The 23658-nt window shown below is 39.1% G+C and overlaps 1 long non-coding RNA gene across 1 annotated transcript; it reads left to right on the forward strand.

The window, feature by feature from the left end:
• The first annotated feature begins 10784 nt into the window (after positions 1-10784).
• LOC132113164 (uncharacterized) lies at positions 10785-12305 on the forward strand. The gene is made up of 3 exons (XR_009425098.1): positions 10785-11084; positions 11742-11815; positions 11941-12305. It is a non-coding gene; the product is annotated as an uncharacterized LOC132113164 (long non-coding RNA).
• The last annotated feature ends 11353 nt before the right edge of the window (positions 12306-23658 follow it).

The raw sequence follows: 23658 nt of genomic DNA on the forward strand, positions 1-23658 counted from the left end.
AATATTTAGTAGTAGCTTATAAGTGGTGACTGTCAGTTTGTGCGTGTATGACAGGATTTTTCAGAAAAAATTAATACAAGACGTAGTCAGCCAGACGATGAACATTATTAACAGCAATCATTATATGATGCAGTCACACTTGTAGCAATATTTGTTTGTTGATTCAGGGTTAGCATCATCTGGGGTCCTCTGAGGGGTCAGCATCATCTCTTTTCAGGTGTTCTGGATCCAGACTGGAGCTTGTGTAAATCCTAGTTACCATGGGATGTAAAGTGGAAAAAAATAGAAACAAATAGAGACATCATTAGCATAGCTGCTGATCCAACAAAGTAAAATTAATTAGTTTAACCCAAGCTAAAGAATAAGAATGAGCATTTGATCAGATGCAACTACAGTCACAATTTAAGAGATACATTATTCGAAAATACTTTATTTCAAGGAGAATAAAGTCCAGAGTTCCTTGCAAGGATATCTCTCGAATGTTATATGGTATCTCCTTATATACAGTATACAGGGCATTCAAAATAGTTAAACTTTTCCTTATGCTTACAATTTTGATACCTCCCTAGAGAGAAGGGGCCCCCTACTAGTTTTGGTATAGAGAGAGGTCCTTTCTGTGTCTCTGACCCGATGTTTCTCCTCTGGTCTGTACAATCTGGCCACGTAGGAATATTCCTTTCTATACTTAACCTATGGGATTATAATGGAATTATAACTAGCAACAAATTGTGCGGAAACTTAAAATATATTATCATGCTTTGAACTACTCACTTAAGAACAGCGCAAAACTAGTTCTAACCAGAACAGAATAACACCGGATCTGGGTCAGCGCTCTCATGGCTACATGCTATGGTATGTGAATTAAGTTGTTATTTGGTGCTACATCTTCCACAGAATACATAAATACAGTTAAGTACATTTAAAACACTTAACTTTAATGATTGCTATTGGGACGTGAAGAGACTTTCAACCAGCATAACAAAAAAAATAATAATCTGAAGATAATCATCTACAGGTACTTCTCAATAAATTAGAATGTTGAGGAAGTTCATTTATTTCAGTAATTCAACTCAAATTCTGAAACTCATGTATTAAATAAATTCAATGAACACAGACTGAAGTAGTCTAAGTCTTTGGTTCTTTTAATTGTGATGATTTGGCTCTCATCTAACGAAAACCCACCAAATCACAATCTCCACAAATTAGAAAATGATGGCATGCCAATCAGCTACTCAACTCAAAACACCTGCAAAGGTTTCCTGAGCCTTCAAAATGGTCTCTGACAATTATTGACACCCTTCACAAGGAGTGTAAGTCACAAAAATTCATTGCCAATAAGATGGCTGTTCACAGAGTGCTGTATACAGGCATGTTAACAGAAAGTTAAGTGGAACGAAAAAGTGTGGAAGAAAAAGATGCACAACCAACCGAGAGAACCGCAGCCTTATGAGAACTGTCAAGCAAAATCGATTCAAATATTTTAGAGAACTTCACAAGGAATGTACTGAGGCTGGGGTCAAGGCATTAAGAGCCACCACATACAAAAGTGTCAAGGAATTTGGCTATACAATAGTTGTCGTATTCCTCTTGTTAAGCCACTCCTGTACCACAGACAACGTCAGAGGCATCTTACCTGGGCTAAGGAGAAGAAGTCACTGCACACGTTTACCAAGAAATCTTGGAACACTTCATGCTTCCATCTGCTGACCAGCTTTTTGAAGATGCTGATTTCATTTACTGGCAGGATTTGGCACCTCACAGTTGGTTGAATGACCATGGTGTTGGTGTGCTTGACTAGCCAGCAAACTCACCAGACCTGAACCCCATTGAGAATATATGGGGTATTGTCAAGAGGAAGATGAGAAACAAGAGACCAAACAGTGCAGATGAGCTGAAGGCCACCTGGGGTTCCATACCACCTCAGCAGTGCCACAAACTGATCACCTCCATGCCACGGCAAATTGAGGCAGTAATTAAAGCAAAAGGAGCCCCTAGCAAGTACTGAGTACATGTACAGTAAATTGACATACTTTTCAGAAGGCCAACAATTCACTAAATGTTTTTTTTTTATTATTGGTCTTATGAAGTATTCAAATTTGTTGAGACAGTGAATTGGTGGGTTTTTGTTAAATGTGAGCCAAAATCATCACAATTAAAAGAACCAAAGACTTAAACTACTTCAGTCTGTGTGCATTGAATTTATTTGATACATGAGTTTTACAATTTGAGTTGAATTACTGAAATAAATGAACTTTTCCTTGACATTCTAATTTACTGAGAAGCACCTGTATTGCATATTTAACATAACATTTCATGACTGAAATGTCAGTGTCTTTTAATCTGCTAATGTTTTGGAGGTTTTTAGTAGATGTATGCAAGCCAGTGCTTTTCAAAACTCATAAACCTGTGCTTGACAGGAGAGTAAAATTTTAACAGGCTCAATAGATAACATTGTGGAAATTACACTACCACAGATATACCCATGTTGTCAATACCAGACTGTAGCTATGTGTAAGCACACCACCTCCTTAATTAGATGTGAATATAGGATCAATATGTTGAGTCTATGACATTGTGAACCTGTGTGATGGTCAGGGGAGTATCATTTCAACAGGCCTATTTGTTAAAGGGTTACTCCAACCCAAAATGAAAATTTTGTCATTAATCACCCCCATGTCATTCCAAACCCATGAAAGCTTTGTTCATCTTTGGAACACAATTTAAGGTATTTTGAATGAAAACCGGGAGGCTTGTGACTGTCCCATTGACCGCCAAGTTATTTACGTACACTATCAAGGTCCAGAAAAGTATGAAAAGAACAGTCCATGTGCCATCAGTGGTTCAAATGTAATGTTATTTGTTACCTCTGTATCTCTCCACATTAACGTATCACCATTTTAGATGATTTTCGCCAGTTTATATAAATTATACTATTATAATATTATAATACTATTATAGATCAGTGTCTCCAAGCCTAGTCACAATGTATTGCCACTGTACTGAATTCACCCTAATAAAGTTATTTTGTAATCCAAAAAAGAAAATAAGTCATACAGGTCTGGAATGACATGATGAATGATGAGTTTGTGTTCATCTGTTCATCTTCACCAGCGCCTACACACATCATACACACCACCTGTTTAACGGGCCATTTTCACACCCCTGCCACAACAATCAGACAACTTAAACAGCTCCATTTGACAAACAACTTACATAAGTACACTGATACTACACAAATCCCTCCACACAACACTTCTTGCTCATTTTTAGTTACTTTAAAGGCTTTAGCCAATCATCTTTGATAATGAAATATATCATTTCTACCAGAAAGATTTAGGAGGTGAAGATGAAATGCAAAAGTATATACAAAACCAACACAAATCTAAATTATTTTGGCATAGGCCCCATCAGTATCTTAAATCAGATATTATATAAATATTCCTGCCGAAGACTAAGGCAGGGCGGAGCATACCCCCGCATGGACAGGGCCTACCTGGTGGTGTTGGGGAGGATTGAGGGGAAACTTTGCGGCAGTATCTGCAAACACAATGAAGTGTGAGTAAAGGGCTTTTATAATCCCCGTGTTGAGTGCTTATTGGCTAGATTTAATTGTAATGTGTCATGGCATTAAGTCTTGCTTGTACAACTTGCGCTGACACTTCCATTTCTACCAGAAAGACTCAGGAGGTGAAGATGAAATGCAAAAGTACTAATTTAGAAAACCAATACAAAAGAACAAAATTATTTTGGCGTAGGCCCCATCTGTAGCTTGAATCAGACGTTGTAGATTCCAGCTATTCCTGCTGAAGACTAAGGCAGGGCAGAGCATTCCCCAAAAGAAAGAAGAAAATTAAATACCCACCAGATGAAGTACTTCTTACAAGCTCCTAGAACATAAGGACAAAAGAAAAAATAAAATTTAAATCAGTCATAATTAAAGTGATTATTAAAGCATTTAAGAGTGCCAGACAGTGATAGAGGCCACCATAGGCCAGGTAGTCATAGAGGCCAGGAAAGGCTGGATGTTGATAGAGACCATGATAGGTCAGATAGGCAAGGCAAGGCAAGTTTAGATAGAGCCACCATAGGCTGGATAGAGACCACGATAGGCCAGACAGTGATAGAGGTCGGATAAGCCATACTGACAGTTAACCACAATTAGTCTCGCTAAGCCTTCAGACTGAAGGTCTGGAATTCATGGCAGCTTTCCTTGGCCAAGGCCTGCCCATGAGGATGTTTGACTGACATGTCAAATCACAGTTCATTTTGTTCATCTTCACGTTTCGAGGCGTGGAAATGTCACCACAGTAACATACTGGTGTGTAAAACTCTTTGACTTTAAAGATTCTATGCCGTGAACTTTAAATATTTCACATACTTTTAAAAAATCCAGCGTTTAGCTGATCCCAATAAGCGCTCACAGTTTTAAACATGTGGGGTTTCTTCTTTTGAAGGGGAGTTTGGCACCACAGTAATATTTGTTTTCAGCGGAACGTGAAAGAACTTGACACACGTCTCACAGAACTCCTGTAGAATTTAACCAATCTGATGACGACTTCAACATTCTGAAGCATTTCCAATTTTATGTCCCGTGTGCATCAGACGCTTAGCCAATGGTCCATGGGCATGACGTCTGAGGCTGAGACTAGACCACAGTAATTAGACCACAGTGGGAAACGCCACGAGATGGGTAACAGAGGGGAAGGCCATGAAAGACAGGCCACAGAAAGAAAGGCCAAGTTAAGCCACAGTAAACCACAGAGGTTGTTGGGAGTAATATGAAGAGGTATTGTACCACCACCAGTAATTGTATATAGATTACCTTAAGGACAGCTTGATATTCCTTGTGTTGTATAGTGGTTTAGGTCTAATGTGGGATTCAAATGCGGAGGATGACCATCTTCCCAGTAGCTTGATATCTGATGTTTGAACTCAAAGTTCAACAGCAGAAGTGGTCATGTATAAAGGCGGTGACAGATCGCAGCTTCTACAGGTGACTAAACGGAGCTAAACTATCCGCAGAGAGAAAGGCCCCGATAGGCCGTGATAGAACGGCTAAAATAGTATGTAGAGAGTATAGCTGCTAAGGCCATGATGGTAGCCTGCGAGAGGCGATGAAAGAGTAGATGTAATGAATAGGTGTGACACCACCACCAGTATTTGCTTAATTTACCATAAACACACAGAATTACATTTTTAAACAAAATGCATACATATTTACAAACGGATGACTGTATGAGCCATCTAATGACAGGCCACATTATACCATTTTACACAAAGACAGCACAGTTCATGTAATGAGAAAAGTCATCACAGGTCAATTTTGTGAAGGACAATAATAGACAGTTAGGTAAACAATAGTAATTTATCTGAAGGTCACAATAGACCAAATTGAGCGAAAGCCGCTATAGGTCGAGTAATGTGGAGCATCGATAGGCCATGTAAAGTGAAGGCCTGATGGGTTGCAATTACGTTGATCGGCAACATACATTTCTATAAACTATGCGATGTGAAAGCCTTGTGTAGATGACCACGATAGGCCATTGTATGTGAAAAACCATGATAAACTGGACATGAGGACCATGTGAGAAGTAACCGCCACCAGTATTTTGCTAAGAGGATTATACTGTACCTTGAATATTATGTGAAATAGTTTAGAGTCTGATCTTGACGGATGTCCGATGAGGACGATCATGTACATAGCAGTTTGATGGCAGATTAGAGGAATTCTAAACCACCGCATTGAGTAAGGGAGGTCATTCGTTTAGGTTAATTGATAGAGGTAGAATTAGGGTTCTAGCAGCGACTCAAGAGCATATACACATACATAATTCTTTAGGCTAGACTCCTGCGCACACTTGATAAAACTCCATCTAACAGCTAGAACCCACAGAGGATCCTAATGAGCCAGATCAGCATGACCATGAAACAACCAGGTAAGACCAAAGTCGATAAGTATGAGGAAACAGATTGAACCAACGACAGTAGATGCAAAAAAAAATAAACAAGCCTTGATTATAACTTAAAGTCCACATGAAATCAAAATTGACTTTACTAGCATACATGGCTAGCATTGATGCAAACAATCTGTGCGAGTTAATCCGCTGAAAAAGAAAAATAATCATCTTTGTAATCCTTAATCAAAATCTGAACATTTACATCCACTATGGAATGTCATTCCTTTTCTGATGACGTCAGTTTGACGGCTTGGGTAGAATATCCTTAAACACACTCCTCCAGCCATTAGTTTGCTATGAGTGAGAGACAGAGACCAGGAGCGGAAAAAACATGCCCTCTATTCAATATTCAATTTTAGCTGGAAATACGTCACCATACTGAAATAAAGTTGATAGCAACTTCCGATTCACATGGACTTTAAAGATAAGCCGAATCTTACCTAGAACACAAATGGAAGAGGGTACGTCAGCTTGATCACTCTCTGGTGCCAGTCCAGAGAGTGACCTGTGTGAAGATGAATTGTGAGCCACGGTTCTCTGCATCGGCAGCCATGGAATTCCCACAAAGCTTGATAGACTCCATTTAACCATGAGAACCTGATGAGTGAACCCTTGCAGAAGGACAAGAATGCATTACATTTAACAATGATGCCTTAATAGCAAATTAAACTTCAGTGGCTATTGATTCCTGTAAAAGCATAAAGCCCTTACACAAAGATTTTTGCATGACTATAAAGAGATCAGAACTGACAATAATAGTGTTGACTAGCCCAATCACACTTTGTAATTAATGGACATTATTATTATAATTTTAACCCTTATATGGTCTGCGGGGTCTTTTTGACTTGCAAATGACATTTCCTGAAATTAAAAAATTGTTTTCTCTTTGTCCAAATTGCATGAGACTTTGTACAGTGGTAAACACTTTCTAGATCTTCAAAAAAATAGTAACAATGTACGTTGTATAGGAAGGAAGATGGCAGGGTTGGCTGTTACTACTGACTGCTTTTATTTACAATTCAAAACAAAAAGTGTGCAAAAACCAGCACAAAAGAAACAAAACCATCAACATAAATTAGTCCATGAGTGTAGCAGCCAGCAGTCCTTCTCTCTCTCACTTGCTCCTGTTTCTCCTGGTGTTTTATACTCTCTCCACGCCAATCACTGCAACAAGAGACATGTGTTCTGTTGCTCTCTCCCCTGCTGCAGGGTTTGCTAAACCACGCCCCCCGTTGCCACATACCCCTCACCCCCCACCACAAGCCCCAAGAACTCCCCTCATTTTTGGTTTTGGGACGCGGACAGGTCGCAACCGCTACAGTCTTATCAATTTGGGGATGCACCTGTCCATGTCCCAAGTGAAAACCCAGATACTTTACCTCCACACGCCCAATCGCACACTTCTTCGGGTTGGCCATGAGCCCAGCCCCTCTCAGCGACCTCAGTACCGCCCTCACATGCTGCTTATGCCGCTGCCAGTCATTACTAAATATAATTATATCATCTAGCTAGGCAGCAGCATATGCACCATGGGGCCGCAACACCCTGTCCATCAGTCACTGAAAAGTAGCAGGTGCGCCGAACAGCCCGAAAGGCAGTGTAACAAATTGGTGTAACCCAAACGGCGTCGTGAAAGCTGTTTTTTCTCTGGATAAGGGAGACAAGGGGATCTGCCAATAACCCTTTGTTAAGTCCAATGTCGAAAACAAAAACGAGCCATACCGAGCCGGTCAAGCAATTCGTCAACCCGTGGTTTCGACACAGCGAAAATCCGCACAGAACCGCACTGAGCCGTCCGTCTTAGGAACCAAAACTATCGGGCTCGCCTAATTACTGTTGGATTCTTCTATTACCCCCATTTCAAGCATCGCACCTAATTCTTCCTGTACTACTTCTTTCTTGTTTTCAGGCAAGTGATATGGCCCGCTGTGAACTATCACTCTCGGCTCTGTCTCAATATGGTGCTGAATGAGATTTGTACGGCCAGGTAGGGGAGAAAACACGTCAGCAAACTCCGCCTTTAACGTAGTCAAATCAATGAGCTAGGAGGGCGAGAGATGATCTCCCCCTGGGGCCAGAGCGAGAGATTGTTTTTTTATATTTGCTTCTGGTCCAAGATCATCCTTTCCGCTAATCACCGTCGCTAACATCACTGATTCTCCCTCATTCCATTTTTTTCAGGAGATTGAGGTGATAAATTTGACGTGATCCTCTCCTATCTGAGCTTATTACCTCATAATCGAGCTCTCCAACTTGCCGTGGGTGACCTCAAACGGTCCTTGCCACTTTGCAAGTAATTTTGAACTTGACGTTGGGAGTAATACAAGCACTTTATCTCCCGGTGCAAATTTATTCAAATTGGTTCCCCTGTTATACAGATGGCTCTGTTTGTCCTGGGCCTGTTACAAATTCTCCATAAAGAGCCGCCCCAAAGTGTGGAGTTTTGTTCTCAGGTCCATCACAAACTGAATTTTTGTTTTTAGACTGAGAAGGTCCGTTCTCCCAAGTCTCTCTTATGACGTCCAGCACCCCCCTGTGCTGGCGACCATAGAGCAACTCGAAGGGGGAAAACCCCGTGGAGGCTTGCGGGACCTCTCGCACAGCGAACAACAGGGGTTCCAACCATCTGTCCCAATTTTTGGCGTCTTCCTGAACGAATTTCCGAATCATTGTCTTAAGCGTGCGATTAAAACGTTCGACCAGCCCGTCCGTTTGTGGGTGAAAGACGCTGGTCCGAATCGATTTAATGCCCAATAATTTGTAAAGTTCGCGTAATGTCCGTGACATAAACGCTGTGCCCTGATCAGTGAGGATTTCCTTAGGAATCCCCATTCGGGAGTTTAAAGAAAACTGTGCGTCAGCAACACTCTTAGCGGAAATGTTGCGGAGAGGCACTGCTTCTGGATATCGTGTTGCATAATCCACAATGACTAATGCCAAACTATGTCCTCATGCTGATCGCTCTAATGGCCCGATGAGGTCCATGCCAATTCTCTCGAAGGGGACCTGCATTAATGGGAGGGGGCACAAAGGCGCTTTTGGGGTGGCCGGTGGGTTTACCAACTGACATTCACGACAAGCCACGCACCACCTGCGCACATTCTCGTGAATACCCGATCAAAAAAAACGGGTCATGAGGCAATTTAGAGTCGTTCCATGTCCTAAATGACCAGCCATTGGATTAGAATGAGCCGCCTGAAAAAGCATTTCCCGGCGGCTCCTAGGAATTAACAACTGAGTTGTATCTTCTTTTGTCTGAGCGTCTTGGGTCACTCGATACAACCTATCTTTAATTATTGCAAAATATGGACAGGTAAGCGGCTGTCCAGGATGGAGAGGCTGACCATCGATGGTCCTGACCTGTTCAAACGCGCATTTCAGCGTCTCATCCTGAGACTGCTCCAGGGGAAAATCATCGCGCTCCGAGAGAATAATTCTCTCGATTTTGCTCTGTTCCGCTGAGGCAGTACTCAGTGGTCCCGGTTCAGTCTCTCCTGCCTGCACACTCGCACTCCCCTCCGGTGCATTCTTTCCCCAAGACACATCCGTGCATAAAACCCCCAATAATTCTTTTAACACTGGCCAATTCGTTCCCAAAATTAACGGATGCCGGAGGTGCGGATTAACTGCCACCTCAACACTATGGTTTTGTCACCTAAATTTAATAACGACTGGCAAAATAGGATACTCAACCACATCCCCGTCCACACACCGTACTTTAACCATGCGGCTCGTATCCAAAGCCCCGGATTGTATCAAACTTTGATGGATTGAGGTTTGGTTACATCCTGAATCCATCAACACCTGATAGGTACCCCCCTTGATACTCACAGGTATTTGGTACCACCCAGCCTGACCGGGGGCAGCCTGCGGGACGTCCGAGACCCAGATCATCATCCCCACCTCCATAACGGGACACCTGTCCACAAAATGGTCTGAATCCCCACAACACCAGCAGGCCGGCCCAGAACTCCCCGCCGCTCCAGTGGCAGGGAGTGGGTTAAGTGGTTGGACTGGACTCGGGGAGCCGAATAGTGATTTTGGCCACTCAAGAAAGGGCGGACGGGACCTGGGTAAAGGGATAGGCCGAGAGAGAGAAGGAGAAAAAAAAGAAGGAGAGAGAGAAGCTGATGGGAGAGGTTCGCCGACCCCGGGGCACGCCACCATATGGTCCTCCGCGAGATCAATTGCCGACTCCAGCGACGTGGGGCGGTGGCACTGGTCCCACTCGACAGTTCTTCTCGGTAGCCGAGTGATGAACTGCTCCAGCACCACACGATCGATTTTTCTTCTCCACATCGCTTCTGTTGGCCAGCAACCATTTGCGGCAAGAGTCCTGGAGCTGTCAGGCCATCATGAAGGGTCCTGCTGGATGTTCGTTATTTGCGCTTAACCCATTCACTCACCGCACATCTCCTGACCCTCTCCCCCGCTGCAGGGTTAGCTAAACCACACCCCCCCCCCACCTTGCCACAGTATGATTAAAAGTCAATTATTTAACAAAATAATTATTTTTTTTTATTAATTTTACTCTGTTTATTACTGTTTATGACTCCACATTTATGCAGTTTTGTGAGAATTTATGATTTTTTTATATTTATATAAATGTATATTTTTCTTTCAAATAAGTTTTTTTAACAAAAACAGGTTTTTATGTACATTTCACGTTATAAAAGACCCACATTTCTAACTTTTATTCATGGTGATAGCATGGATCATTTGAAATGGGTTAGTGTAAGATTTTTGCCCATCTTTTCCAAGCGTGTACGTCTGCAGACTGCAAGACGGGGGCGTAACTTGAAGTAGGAGGCGTAACTTGAAGTTGTCCAAATCACACAGAACCACGCGAGACCTCAAAACGATAAGTTGTTGGCAATATGGCGGCACAGAGTAAAATATTGATTACATTTTAAGGGAAGCAGGGGTTTTAGGCAGGATTTGATGCATGATGTGTGTGTAGATATTAATGTTAGGGGACAATGTGAGAGTGTACGTTTTAGTAGGAAAACGTATTATCTGACCCACACTCCGGAACAGAAGAGGGCGGTATTGCACCAATAAGCTGGATGCGAACCGCCGTTAAACTGGAAAGAAGACGAATATGACAGCTTGCTGTGAGAGACAACGGTGAGAATCTTTTTTTTCCGAAATAGTTATTTAAATTTAAGTGTATAAGTCATTTTCATACAGTGGTATTGTTTTTGGAGTTAATAATTTATTAAAACTAAGGCGTAAAGTAAGCAACATATAAGCAAAAGGTCTAAAGACGCTATCCCCAGGTATCACAGGCTCAGTCTGTCTGTGACCTACATAATATAGCATATTTGTAATTTTGCTGTAAACATGTTTTATAATGCATAACTAACAGGGGAGCTCCATTAAGTACACGACTCAATAGTGGATTTACATAAACCATATATACTTCTTGAAGACTATTACTAAAATGTCTATTTATCATCTGACTGGATAATGTTTGATAAGAATTGTAGATGAGCACATCTAACAGACATGAAACAGGTGTCTGAGTGATGTGTGTGTGATATTGTGTAGAATTCACTTTTGTCAACACTGCTTTAGATGAGTGTAAGTCATGTAAACAAACAAATCTACGTAAAGTAACTAAACATAAGTTATCTATTTTATTTGTCCATTTGCAATATTGATAATTTAAGGAACATTTGTGTTGGATAAAAAGTGAGTTACATCAGTTATTAACTCAACATGTAAATGCATTATATCACAGATAAATCACAGAGGAGACTGACTCTTGTCTGGATGTTACAGGGACAGATGAGACACACGTGTGTTTATCTGCTGCAGAGACACTGATGAAGGAATGCTGCCATCAAAGGATTTGTGTAAGTACACTACAAAAATAAGTGAAACATTTTAAATCTTAAGTTGTATTTTATTTTAATTAATGTAATTTTAAACAACTATTACACCTCCTTTCTTATTCTTGATTTCTGTGCATTTGCTGCAGATCTTTTGTGGTGCAGCAGGACCTGCAAGGAAAGGTGAAAAAGAGGGAAAACCTGAAACAAAAGAATAATGTAATGACGTATTGTGTATGTGTATTTTTGTAGGGCATGAAAATGTCTGTAGACTGATGTGTGCACTGAGGATGGAGAAGACCAAATCATCATCCTGGAAATGATCGAGAGTCACAAATGAGACGCTACATCACTCCAGCTCTTACTGTCTCATCAGGACCAGATGCTGCTGTGGTGTCTTCATCCTCAGTGACCCCAGAGCCAGTGAGAGCATCAAGAGAAAGACCACAAGACACTGACGATGTGATTTTGGTAAAGTTTGTTCAGCTGGTTACTGTTTAAACAATGAAAGCTGACTTTCAAAAGCTTCAAAAGCATCATCAAAAAATTTGATGGAGCTTTTATCTGAAGTGATTGACAGTGCTCTTATTACAGGGGCCTAAAATCCCCTGATCAACCTGGGGAACAGAGCCTTGCCCAAGGACACACTGGTGTTCCTGTGGCTCAAGTTGTAGAGCATTGCGTTAGCAGTGCAAGGTTGGGGGTTCGAATACCAGGGAACACATGTTAGGTAAAACTGTTAGTCTGAATGCACTGTAAGTCACTTTGGATAAATGTATAATTTATTTATGCATTTGAACCACTTCAGTGGTTTAGCCCACTACAAAAGTAATAAATCAATGCATGTACTTCTGTATATGTAAATTCTGTGTAAATGTTTTTCAGCAGTCAGATTGTCCTGCACGTGTTCTTCTGCTCTCGCTTTAAGGTTGTGTGGTTCAGAGAGCCATCATCAACGTCTCCTTCATCCTGTTGCTCAACGACATCCCTGTTGAGAAGAGTGAGATTGTGAAGTGCAGCAGCAGAACTGTATCAGCTGTGTTCAGATGGCAGGAGGATTTTGGGTTCACCATCTGTAAATACATGATTGTTAGAACATTAAGTTTGAATGAAGCTTTGTATCATGTGTTGTTGACTTGTACATGTATGCATTTATTGTGATGCTAACTTTATATACATTATTTTAATCATTTAGACATGTTTTTTGTTGTCAGTAAATAACATAAATATTTTATCCATTCATGTATTAATTGCTTGACTGAAAATGGATGTATTCACATTGACTGCATTTATTTAACTAGTATATATTCATGTATAGCTGTGTCACAAAAGAAAATACATTTGGCTTCTTTTACTAAAATGTCATTTTAAGAAAAAAAAATTATATAATTATTGGTTGGCATTTATCATGGTGAGTGTTGGGGTGGGCAAAAGATGCAATTCATTATGGGGTAATGTTAATTTTCGAGTAGTAATACTTAAATTTTTAGTGTCAAATCAACAGTCTTCTTCAAAGGTGAGATCTTCGAGCAGCTGAACGAAGTACCCTTTGTGCAGATAATTGCAGAGTCGCTGTGAGGAGTTAGTGCACCTGACCCTCTTTTTTTAATAATTATTGCCAAATTATTTCATAAAAGATCATGGTAAGACGGTTGTATCTAACAATAAACAACCATAATGCCATAAAACAGTAAATAAAAAATAAAAAATCATGTTTTCATCATAGTATGAGATACTATACAAGAAAAACATTTTTCACGTAAAATAATTGAAAAAATATTCAAGAGATAATGATTTTGGGTTTTCAAATTATAAAAAAATTCTTTAAGGATAAAACATTAGTGGAGTTAAAAATATACAAAATTAAAATCAATAGTATTGGCTATACTACAATCACAAAATAAAAAAGGCAGCCGTTTCTGCAACATGCTCTTCATCAGGGGCGATTCTAGGGTCAGAGCTTTAGGGGTGCTGAGCACCCAATGAGCCCCAATGCCTCCACCCACCCTCTTTTCACACGAAAACAAAAAATATGTCTATTGAAAAATAACTATAATTTTAACATTGATTCAACTAACTCCAAAATCCAGTTTTATTTTTATTTTTTTTGAGACCTTTTCAAAACAACAGCTTAATTGTGAGAGTTCACACAGACAGCCCTCTGTAACAAACACAAAACCTTCTTCACTCAGCTGGTTTTCCTGACCGTTAACTCCATGTGCCTCCTTTTGTATCAACAGTCATCAGATTGGTTACATTAGATTCAACTTTATTGTCATTGAACAAAGTAACAGGTACTTGGACAACAAAATGTAATTCATCTTCTGTAAATTATTTACAAATGGCCATCTCTAACATATCTGGATGCACGCCTGTCTGAACTTTCATAAACCAATATGTCATCAATAAATAATAATAAAACAAGCTTCATATCAAGAGTCATTTTAAATGTCTTTATTAGTATTATTATTGGGCTTAGAAACGTTTTTTAAATGACAAATTCCTTTCACAAGAGAAACTTGTGAGTTTGAAATAAATAAATAAAAAATAAAAGCAGGGGACCATTGCCTAGATAAGTAATTTGATACAAAAGCAGCGGGTTTGCATTATCTTTTACTTTAACTTAACTCTTTTCAGCAGAAGAAAAAAAAAAACAAGACAGAGGTCATTATGGACTGTCTCGTCTCTCACCTGAATCTGTCTTTTTTCTTTTAAAGAATTGTCGTATGTCCATTGTGGGTGGGGGGAGTGCATGTACAGTTCTCTCTCCACCTTCAATACCACGACTTAGGTGCCCTTGAGCAAGGCATCGAACCCCCAACTGCTCCCCGGGCGCCGCAGCATAAATGGCTGCCCACTGCTCCGGGTGTGTGCTCACAGTGTGTGTGTGTGTTCACTGCTCTGTGTGTGTGCATTTCGGATGGGTTAAATGCAGAGCACAAATTCTGAGTATGGGTCACCATACTTGGCAGAATGTCACTTCACTTTCACTCACTGCCAGGCCACAGACACACACACACACACACACAGAGAGAGAGAGTAATGCTAGGAGTTCAGGAGTTAAGCCTGGTTCAGGTTAAATCCTGTGTGTGATGAATGAATAAATACAGCAAAAGAAAAACATGAAACTTTCTTTTATTGTCTAGTTTGATTGTCAGCCACAACTGAAAAATAACAGATATAAATCTAGGAATTAATAACAATTCTTTTAAAAAGCCACAGTGAGTGTTTTCAGTGATACGTGTTTTCACTCAAAACGCCAGGGCTTCATGTTTCCATGACGACTGACGAGAAAAGACGCACGTGACTTCATGTTTACATGACTCCCGAGTATTAAATTAACGATAAACTTTAACAACAGAGACACACGTACGCAGTACACAGGTACGCAGTTTATTTGTCGCGCTTCTGTTTTTGTTTCACGCTCTAGCAGTTAATAAACAGAACTGCATGCGTCTTGCGGAAGAACATTGTAACCGGCGTTACTTCACTCCGTTTATGAATATGGACGAGTCACCCAGGTCCTGTGCTACTCCACAGCGGCGGCGACCCGCCGGACTAAAATAGTCTGAAAATAAACACTTATTATAGATGTACCACCATGGTGATTCAGGAAACTGACTCCAGTATTCACCGATATGGTTTCGGAACTTAGTTGCACCACAACCGATCACAACACTACATCACGGGTTCTCACTCTGCGTGTGTTTCGCGCTGGATGACGGTCGTGCTGATCGGTGCAGGTACACAGAAGTAGAAGAAGAGAAGAAGATGACACCATTTGCTATGCGGGAATGTTTTCATTTTCCTCCTTAACACATACATTTTAAACCACAAACTACGGAGTATGTTTTGGACAATATTTAACCGTGTAAAAGACGAACAAAAATTTTAGAATTACAAAATTTCTTACTCCAAGTTTTAGGGGTGCTGAGCTCCTTTTTTGGGGTGCTCCAGCACCCCTAAAAAGGGGCTAGCCTCGCCCATGCTCTTCATTATCAAGATAATTACAAAATAAACCTGTCACTTATGTCTTTTGCATTTTTGTGCTTGTTTTAACTTTGTAGGTCACATGATCAACATAGCGGATGATCATATAATATTTGCATTCATACTTCATACATACGCATTTAGGCTGTACTCTTTTAGCGCTCGTTAAGTTAGTACTTATTGAAATTAAGTGCTTAATTAAAGGCTATGCGGTTTCCGAACCATAGACTGTATAAAAACATGGATGTAGTGTCCATGACGTCACCCGTAGACTCCTAAAGTGTGTTTTTGAAGCCTAAAGGGGGTCGCACACCGGACGAGAAGCGCAGCGCAGCGCCGCGTCGGGTCGCGCCACTGCTTTAAAATTCGAACACATTATTCTCTATGAGTGTACATGAATACCATGCATTAGGCCAGTTATATTGTTTATCGTTCAATAGTCTCAAAGATAACATACTCTGTTCGTGTTTTTCTTAGTAATCGCAAATGTCACTAAAATGTATAGACCCCTTAATCGCCTACGTCACTGTGACGTCACCGCTCTAGCTGGAGACAAAAAATAAGGCAGAGCTCATAGCAGGTGCGCTAAAAGTTTGAGGTTTTGAATTTAAAATGTCTTCTTGTTGGGTTTTCGGCTGCCAGATTAGAAGGAACAGAACTTTTTTTTTCAAAACTAAAGTTTTATTGGATCCTGGCAGACATTCCTTCACAGAAATCAAGAAGACAATTGTAGTTGAATGCACTAACTGTAATGCTCGAGCGCGCGCTCTCACTGTGTGTGTGCGTATGTGTACGTGTAAACTGTGATAAAACAAGTACGTTTTGATGAAGGATAAATATAATAAATGATTTTAACAGATCGTGAGATCATGTGTGTCTGGATGTGTGTGTGTGTGTGTGTGGGGGGGGGGGGTGTATGCATTTAATTTAGCCTACCATTTATATAAAACAATTCTCAACGTATTAATAAACTGCGAATAAACCAACAAAAATATAAATTCCCAGACATTATTTTGAAAGTCTCCCGCGTGCGAGCACTACGATTCCTCAATGAGGTCCACAATATTTTGTCTTGTTTAAACTAATCAGTAGCGCGAGCCCTCTATCTCTCTCTCTCTCTCTCTCTTAGTGATGGGATTTATGGCTCTTTGAGGGGATCCGGATCTTCGCGATCCGTTCCTTTCAAAGAGCCGTTCAAAAGAACGGCTCTTTTGGCTCTTTTTAAATATTTAGTCAGTTTTAAGAAGCCAGCTTGGGGGCATCTCAGTTTATCCTGGAAATAATCACTGGGAGGAAAAATGAGGTGAGATTTGTAGTCAAATAATTAAAACTCAGATATCACACACCAATATCTGAGTTTGAATTATTCTGAAATATTGATTATTACCTCGTTTGTCATGTGTGGACTATATTCCATAGGGTTGCACAAATCCCTCTGCTTAGACAGTGACATCACTATTTTGGATTTACCTTTAGTACAAAGTGTGTGTGTGTGTGTGTGTGTGTGTGTGTGTGTGTGTGTGTGTGTGTGTGTGTGTGTGTGTGTGTGTGTGTGTGTGTGTAAAGCTACGTTGACTTATGTTATTCATACAATACCTACTCAACTAAACATCAAAAACAAAGCCGGCTGCAATGAATTTCTGTGAAAAACAGCTTTTACTACAAACACTTTCACACAAGATAATTGTTATCACACAAGAACATTTTGATAGAAAACAAAAAATATTTAAAGTAGATAAAATTAGAATAAATAAAATGGAAATGTCTACATACTACATACTATTACTACTGTAAACTTTGCAAATAGGACATCAGCCCCTTCAAGTCAATGAACAATAACAAAGTGGGCTGCAATGAACATGCACAACTAATAACTAATATCATCACGCTATAAAGGGTTGGCCTGCGCTGGGTGCGCCCCTCCCCCTATAACTGTTCTGTCTCGCGGAGGAGCTCATTTGTGTGCATCTGTGTGAAATACGCATAGGAAAAAAGAACGACAGAAAGAACGGCTCCCCTCCAGCCGCGACTCGGCTCCCATCGTTCATGTTTATGAGCCGTTCAAAAGAATCGGTTCGTTCGCGAACGTCACAACTCTACTCTCTCTCTCTCTCCGCCTGCGTGAGTGCATGCTCCTGTCATTTCGGTCCGCTGCAAAAGATAAAGTGGATATTAGAGAAAACGTTTTAAATGCACTACATCTCTTATGACAGCGATATTACTTTTATGTTTAAATAAACAGACTCTCTTTACATCTGTTGTCCGGCGGTTCTTGTTTATATTTGAACTAAGTGTCTTATTTTAATCATGTTATTCTTATATGATCTAGAATGGATAAGCGGTCTACGCAGTTGATCATATCTAACTCCCTCTCAAACGTGGTTCAAAGCGTTTTTAGTTGTTTAGCTAAAATTACACCATATTGAGCAACTATAGACTAATATCAAATCTTCCTTTTCCAGGCAGAACTATAATTTTTTTTTTTTAATCAGCCGAACAGCTACTTAAATTCAATTGGATTCCTGGGACATTTTTCAATCTGGTTTCCTACCACATCACAGCACAGAGACAGTGCTCATTAAGATAATAAATTATATTAGCTTAAATTCTGATTCTGGCAAAATATCAGTGCTGTACTACTAGATCGGAGTGCAGCGTTTGAGACTGGAAAACGGGGTCGGGCTTTCTGGGGTGGTAATCAATTGGTTCAGGTAATACTTAGAAGGGAGAGGTTATTATGTGGGTATAGGAGAGCATAAGACTAACAAGATGTCCATGACATGCAGAGACCCACAAGGCTCATTTCTTGCCCCGCTCTTGTTTATCCTGTATATGCCCCCGCTATAGGGCAAATAATGAGAAAGAACCAAATTGCCTATCACAGCTTTACAGATGTTACCAAGGTAAACCTAGACTTGTCACCAAATGACTACGGCCCCACTGACTCCCTCTGCCAATGCATTGATGAAATTAACGATTGGATGAGCCAAAACATTCTTCGGTTAAACAAGGAGAAAACTGAAGTCGTTTAATTTGGAAACAAAGATTTATTTCTCAGGACGTATGCATACCTTGACTCTAGGGGCAAACGACTAAAACTAATTCAAGAATCTTGTTGTGATTCTGGAGTCAGAGTAATTTTTTCTGTTTAGCCGTGCATTTACTGAATGAAATGAGCACTGTGCTACGTCCGAACTGGTTGTACTGTATCTTATCAATAACCATTTTCTGTTCTTAACTGTTTTAATTCATTTTAAAAGTTTTCTTTTTTTTATTCCTTGTTTTACTGTTGTGATTATTATTATTATTTTAATGATTATTCTACTTTCATTTATGTAAAGTGAATTACCATTTTGTATGAAATGTGCAATACAAATAAACTAGCCTTGCCTTGCCTAACATTCCTGGTCACCCTAAATACCGGTCACGCTCAATTAGATGAAGACATACCTCTTTCATAAAGGTCATAAAGCACCCTGTCTAACACACCACACATTCTCTCTAGAATGGATTCATGATTCATGATGAAGACAGACTGAATATTCAGATAGCAGATGGGACTGTTTGACTCTTTCTTAAGTCAAAGACAATTGTCTGATTTCAAGAACACGCAACCGAATCCTAATGCTATTTCGTGAAATAACACAACAACGGCTGATCCATTGCATAAATGTCAAGTCTATTTTATCACAGTTTTATCATATTATTCTTGAATAAAATTGTTTAGTCTAAATATGTTTTAACAAATCTTTTATCTTTTTATTTTTATTATTATATATATTTGTAAATGTCTTTATAAATCGCATTAATATTCTACACAGTTTCTAACATATATAACATTTTATATTTATATTTTAAGGCATTATATGTTTAACAGTGTCACTTTGTCTGTTCCGCTTTTATTTTGAAAAGCACCGTTTTCTTCTTCGGATGTTTTTTTTTTTTTTTAGCGACCCCATTGGAACTCAATTGAGACAAGTAAAGCCCATTTTTAGCGTTTTTTAGCACTTCCGTTTCTGACACGCAGACTCAAACTAAGCTTGATGACGTCTGCAACCTCTCTGACAGATGTAAATCTTCTAAGTGGCTGTGCGTGCAAACTGCCATCGTTAATCTTGCAGAGACGGCGAGCTTGAGCGGGGAGTTCTTTGGCGTGAGTGAGCAGGAGTAAGTATTCTGATTAATTATTTTGTATAGTATTTTAAAATGTAATGCCAGTACGCCATATTAAGTTTATTGCCTGCGAGCTTCTCCTCCTGTCTGTACGGTAAAGCGACAGAGAGTCGAGTGGTTATGACGAAATCGTTAGTCTATTTTTTACAAAAACTGTTTCTACGGGGCCATAATATAACATAGAAGGTAATGGAGCCCTTTATACATTGTCGTGTATCTTTAGAAATAAATAATGGACAAACGGAGTCTTTAAACGCCTCAGATGTAAAGTTATTCGCTGTCAAAGTGACGCCAAAATGAATTGGAGTCAATGGGAAAGCTAACGCAAGTGAAGTTCTGCTACAAGATGGTGGCACGCGGCCGACTTCAACTTCCAGTCGACTTCTTTGCCACCTGGTCACAATGTGGGATTCACGTATCATCGGAAGAACGGTAAAAACTTGTAAACACTTAAGTTATTTATCATGTTCATCCATTTGAATCTTGTAAAGAAAGAGTTTACATTGTGATTTACTTTATTATTTTTGTATTGCTCTTACATGTTATTTTTAAGAGCTCCGTACTGTGAGGGTGTGTCAAGCTAGAGCGCATGGTTTGTTAAAATTTGTATTGGGTGTAAAAATGATTAATATGTGAAGATGATTTATGTGCAAATTATTTGTGAAACTACATGGAAGCATTTTGTATTTCTGTTTATTCTGTAGTTTTCACGGTGTTCATGGTGCTCGTTGAGAGGAAGAAATAAATGGACTATGACCCCCCCCCCAGAGCCCACATCCCCAGGTACTTCCACCACCACCTCCTTCCACTAATATACGATGACATGTACTAGTCACTTTGTGCAGCATTGATCTGCTCACTACCTCATTCACAATGGAACTGACATCATTCTACTACCTCATCAGTCAGTTAAACAAAATAACTGCTCTTGAGCCCTTTGTCAATTTAATCAGACTGAATAAGCTTCTTTTTTTAACTAAAAATGGATTATCTGAACTGTTTGTTCACTTCACTGATTTGCACTCTATCTACCATGTGCCTTGCGCTGCTTTAACTTTATTTGTAATTTTATTATATGTCTTTTATTACATTCCCTTATTGTATAGTTGTATCCACATTTTATATTTGATCTAGATTTTTAGGCTCTACTGTTAATGTTATCTGTATGCACTGGGGCTCTGAGAGTAACGCAATTTCGATTCTCTGTATGTATGTACTGTACATGTGGAAGAATTGACAATAAAGCAGACTTGACTTGACTTGATGTCAGCCTTGATTATTCTAATATGTTATTTTACAATTACAATTATAGCATGTAAGCAAAGTGTGACTGGAACATTTTAAACACCACCTGTTTTTCTTAAATAAAAGCAGACAAGTGTCATTAAATTGGTTTAGTTGTTTTGTAAATGTTGCGTGTGTTATAAATTGTGGATTGAGAGTTGATTGAGTTTGAAGCCAGGCCTTATTTACATTTACTGCAACAAAAGATATATTCTAGAGGCAAAAACTCCAGTCTCTGAGAACTACACATGCTAATGGTGTCTCATGTGCAAGTCCTTTGCCTCTGTAACCTTTTCTTAATTCTTGCATAATTAAATTTTAATGCAGTATTTTAACAATTTTGCTTTGTACAGATAATCTAATCAGCCAAATGAGGTGTCTTGACCAAGTGATGCTCTTGAAAGGAGTGAAAGAAGAGGATGTGGTAAATTGACTTCAAAGATAAAGCTTCTCAAAAGGTCTTAAAACAGCTTGAAAAATGGTATGTGTACAGTACTTCAAGGGTCATAGTTTCTCAAACTGCTAAAATCACGCAGAACATAAGCTAAGCTGACTCTCCATTAAACAACTTCATGTGAATTGTTTGTGTTTTTTGTTTTACTTTGACCAGGTCTGGGATCTGTCTGAAAATGGGATGTTAGTATTGAGAGATCCTCTGTCTGAGAAAAAGCTGCACCACGTCGGTGCTGGACATCAACCACAAACTGTTTCCAGACATGAGAGAAGAAGATCATGATGGGGAAATGAAACCAGTTTAGATGTGATGATAAGGAATCATCATTTTTTAAAACCGTACCAAATGTCTTATATGTATCACGTGATCTGTATCACAGTTGACTGATAGAACCGTTTGACTTTTAAGGACATTTCATTATTCATCTGTGTGAACTGATTAATATATGAAACTAAAAAGTGACATACAGCCAAGTATGGTGACCCATACTCAGAATTCATGCTCTGCATTTGACCCATCCGAAGTGCACACACACAGCAGTGAACACACACACTGAACACACACCCGGAGCGGTGGGCAGCCATTTATGTTGAGGTGCCCGGGGAATATATGATGTTAATGTATTTTTGATGAACCATTATTATTTTCCTTGAATTTTATTTGTCTTGTATTTATCAACTTTATAGTCTATACTTCAATAAAATGAATATGGTGAATATTGTGTATTGAAAAGTATTGGTACTATAGTATTATACATCATTTTAGTAGGTAGGCTCATATTTGTTTATTTTATAATTGAAAAACTATATATTGTTAATTACCGGTATTATTTTATACATTAAATTAGTTTTAACAGTAGTGTAACAGTAGTGTATGACAGATATAAGTGACAGAATTTTTTTTGTGTGCAAGCAATGTTATAGTATTATAGTATAGTATATATCGCATTATAGTATGTTTTAGAAGTGCCTGATTTTATAGGAGCTCATAAAAGAGTGAAATTATATTTTCAAGTCAAGTTCTGTAAGACATCATTCAGAAATGGCATCATCAAATCAGGCATGCCACTTTAAATGGTTTGATCTGTCCTAGATATGGCAGAAGTCAAGAGCCCTTCATTTATCTGCAGCTGTCCAAACCTCTTGCACATAGTTGACTTAAGATGAAAACATATACTTTTCAGTTTAATTTGATTAATTTCTTTGCAATGCATACGAAACAATGCACTAGTATGAAATGGATCTTGTAAAAATAATTTAATTATTTTATTTATTTTTTTGCTTTTGTGTTGTTCCAAATATCGTCTGCATATTTGAACATTTATCCTGTTTAGATTTTATTTACTTTATACTGTATTTTAGACGTTTGATTTAGCTTAATAATCAGACAATAATAAAAACAAAACACCGATAATTGATTGCTTTATTCATATTTTATTTTTTTATTTTTTCACTGTAATGCAGGGATTCCCAAATTTATTCTCATTCAGAAATTGTCATGAGGTTGATCGTGTACAAAAATGATCTCCTTTAAGGTTCTGACCTGCAACAATTAAAAAGGGTAAAAAAATGTTTTAATATATCCTCATTTAACCATTATCACCATATTGCTGTTGGAAAAAAGACATGATTGTACATTTTTAGCATGGGTTTTTCTGTACCTATAAGCAGATAAGAATTTTAGAACAGACTTTGTTTGGGGCGTCATCTGTCATCAGCTCATCGACCAGCTTGTTCATATACTTCTCAATGAAGTGCTTGCATGGATCTTTCCTCTGATTTAATAGATTACAGCCCTTTTTCAGCTTAGTTTTGATTTCATCCTAAGGGAAATTATACATTTTGTCAAAGTTGTTATGAGAATTTATGGTCAGGTCAATAATTTAGTATTAAACATGACACCCACCACCGTTGGTTTATGGGAGAGTAATGTTTTCACTGCCTTTACGATCAATTTGCATATTATG

This window comes from Carassius carassius, chromosome 32, assembly GCF_963082965.1.
Source record: "Carassius carassius chromosome 32, fCarCar2.1, whole genome shotgun sequence".
Lineage (NCBI taxonomy): Eukaryota > Metazoa > Chordata > Actinopteri > Cypriniformes > Cyprinidae > Carassius > Carassius carassius.